The sequence below is a fragment of the Stegastes partitus genome, unplaced genomic scaffold (genome assembly GCF_000690725.1).
Source record: "Stegastes partitus isolate 25-593 unplaced genomic scaffold, Stegastes_partitus-1.0.2 Scaffold317, whole genome shotgun sequence".
Taxonomy (NCBI): Eukaryota; Metazoa; Chordata; class Actinopteri; family Pomacentridae; genus Stegastes; species Stegastes partitus.
Window position 1 is genome coordinate 371,325 of NW_007578048.1, and position 3,749 is coordinate 375,073.

The following is a 3,749-nucleotide window of genomic DNA, read 5'->3' on the forward strand; positions in this document are numbered from 1 at the left end:
TAGATACCTTTCAGAACTTTGTAATGTTGCACATTGGGGCTTATTAGGAGTCAAACTTTCCAGCCTATGGAGTAGTTGACCTGAAGTAGACTCTGGCATCACTCCACAGCAAGAGTGTCTTTTATGTGTTTAACCAGGAGGACTCACCTCCACATCAGCTCATGTTTCCTGTGATCCAGCCAAAAGTCATATTTTGTAACCAGCATCTACAATTCTGTTTGGAATTATTTCCCAATGATTGCTCTTTGGATCCTGTGATGTAAAAATGTCCAAATGATACCTGCATCGGGTTTCTGAACCAAGTGAACCCAGCAAATTCAAAAACCTCTTAGACAATTGAATATAAACTTAAGCGTAAAGGGATTTTGCAGCATAATTTATGCATATTGCAGCAAAACAAATATGTCAGAGGACGCTCTTCATGTATTTCTCTTTCTTAAAGCAGTTTATTTATAGCTCTTCAGCTATACATGCATTGATATGCGCTGATCAGCTACAAAAATAAAACAACTGACACATGAAGTGGATAACACTGATTGTCATTTACAGTGATACCAGTTAAAGTGTGGGATAAATTAAACAGTAACTGATTAGTTGTTGAGTAGAAGCAGGCCAGCTGGAGTGAACATCCTGAGCCCTGTCCACCACTGAAAGCAGTGGGCAGGTTAGCATCACAACTGGATGATGGAGTGATAGAAGAAGGTGGCCTGGTCTGGTGAATCACATTTTCTCTCCCATCATGTGGAAGGCAGGGTCCACATGTACCATTTACCTGCTTAGGAGATGGCAGCTGGATGCACTGAGGGTGGAAGGAAAGCTGGTAGAGACATAATGAAGATCTGAGCAATGTTCTGCTTGGAAACCTTGAGTCCTGCAACTCATGTGGATTTCACTTTGGTGTTTGTCACCTACCTCCACATCGTTACAGACCACGTACGCCCCTGCATGGCAACAGTGTCTCCTGATGGCAGCGGGATAATGTGACCTCTGTACAAGTTGTTAGTTTGGGAATAGTTAGGGAATAGTTTGGGAATAGTTTGAGGAACATGACAAAGAGTTCAAAATGTTGACTTGGCCTCCAGGTTCCCCAGATTTCAATCCAATTGAGCAGTTGTGGGATGTGTTGGAAAAACAAGTCAGCACCATGAAGGCTTCACCTCATAACTGTGAAGATTCTCTGTCATCCAGGTCACGGTTATTCTCATGGGTTAATCGTAGCAGCTGGACCTGCTTGAGTTCCTTGAAGACGTTCCACCTTCATCCAAGAGGCTTCATCAGCTCTGACTGACTGGTTGGGAGTTCCACATCCTGATATCCTGAAGGAGACATTAACACCTGAGTTTCGGGTTCAATTGGGTGTTTGGTGCTCCCCCTGACACAGTGGGGTTCGTTAGGGTCTTAGTGGCTAGGTGTGGATGTGGGTTCATCTTCCTGGGGAGAGATCTGAGGACTGAGCTGTAAACAGGGGATGCCTCAGACCTCCACCTCTGCTGAGGGATGCTCTTTCCAGTTTGACATAGATGGCTTCTTTCAGCCCTCTCTCAAACCATCTGTCCTCCCTGCAGGACAACATCTGTACGTCGTTGTCTTCAAATGAGTGTCCTTTGTCCTTAAGATGAAGGTGGATGCTGAGTCCTGTCCTGAGGAGCTCCTGTGCTGAGCTATGCGTTTGTGGATCTTCAGCTCATAACTTCCAGGACCTGCTGTGGATATATTTGAACCTGTTACCACAGGACACCTTCAGGGTTCTTGTGGCGTGCATGCCTCAGTGAATTAGAGCTGTTTTGGGGGAAAGGACCCAAACAATATTCAGTCGGTGTTTTCAGTGTTGTACCTAATCCATGTATTTCTGATAAACTTGAGGACTAAGTTACAGGCAGACTCAGGTTGACCTATAGAATAAATAGTTATTGCATCTTCGTCACGCTCCCCTCTCTGTTTTAGCCAGATGATGCAGCCTTTTTCAGCTGCGTTGTATGAGTTTATAGTTAAAAACAGTCAGAGCCCCTGATGATCAGAGGAGGTCCTTGCGTTCCTTATCAGCTTATGCGACACGTGTCCAAACCATCGACTCTGTGTGTGTTTACTATCATGTCTATCTTTGTCTGGACCACTTTGATTTTTAGACTTTGGGACCTGCTGGAAACATACATTATGACTTGTGTTTAGCTCAGGGCAGGCCTTAAAAACTTCAAATGTAAGCTTTAAAACTTGATTTAAGAGTTCAGGGTAAATTAGTTAGCCTGTAGGTTAGAGTGAGGGTAAGGGTCAGGGTTAGGTGTTTAGTTAGGCTGGTTAAAGTTAAAGTAAAGAGCTCGTGAATGAATTGCATCAGTGACAGAGGTGTAGTGTATCTGTGGATGTGGATGTGGATGTGTCTGCTGTAGCTGATCAATATGCATCGATTAACAGACACACAGGTGGGGTAATGTACACACTCACCAGTCAGTGTAAATATTGATCATTTTCTAACACTGGCTGCTTTAGTGTGTGTTTTCTATGAATCTAGGGACCATCCCAGAAAGGAGGCTTCAAGGATAAATCCAAATCAGAACTAACATGAGCTTAAATGACACCTGAACATGTTGATGTAAGTGCATGAGCTCAACTGTACCGCATCGTAACGCAAAACCACAGAGCATCACAGCAAATGTACATAACAAGCAAAAATTATAGCAGACAGAAAAAAATAAAGTGAATATTTTGTTTAGTTTGATGGATTTGATGAAAAAGCACAATACCAGGTCAACAAACAAACAAAAAACAAAACAACAAGAACAACAGCATCCTTTTACCTCCCACACAGACTGCTATTGGCATCAAAGCCCTGTCACACTTGAATTTGTTCCATGGCACTGATCCAGTTTGTTTTCTCCTGACTAGATCCTTGCTTGTGTTGTATCTGCTCTCAGATGTACGTTGCTTTGGATGAAAGCATCTGCTGGATGAAATTGTAGAACTGTAGAATTTTATTGTCAGTTAGTATCTCCCCAAACTTCAAACTGTTCTCCATCTGCATGAATCGGATGCTTGAGTTTTCTATTTTTCACTTTATTCTGCTCATTTATCGTTTTTGTGCTTTTCTAAACGAACAAATTGCACGTTTGCATGTTCCACTTTACTTGACTCTAAGTAGAATGCAAAAGAGGTTTTGTTTCATTAATCTTGTTTGGTGTAGGCTTATGTGGCCATGAAAATTAGCCTATAAATTGTTATATTTCTTTTTTTTTTCAACAGGGACACAGCTATGATAAAAATACATTTTCTTCTAGGCCTATTTCAGATGAGGTTGACTGGGGTTTGCAAAGGCCTCACACTTATAAAGTCCACACTTCATTTCGGTGAGTAATCCTAACGCAGTGGTTCATTCATGTTAACATATCCAACCTCTGGCCTACCTGAACCCTTTGCACAGAGAAGGCCCTGAATTAAACGCTTGACAGATACAGTATGTGTCCTGTAGATGGCAGACTAATACATGACATGGCGTGGCATAAGAATCTTATCCCTATTGTGTGAATAAAGATTACACTATTTATTGTTTTGTAAAATAAATGATCTTAACAAAGGCCTTGGTCTGAGAAAGGAGAGATAAGATCACTAAATTGGGAGTCTAATGCATTTCAAAGCAGGTCTATTATTTCCTTGTCAGGATTATTTAATTAAATTACTTTACCCCTGTATTTAGGAGAAATATTTATGTATTTTTATGCCTCTTCCTATGAGACACCCTTCTTATCCTGTACCAA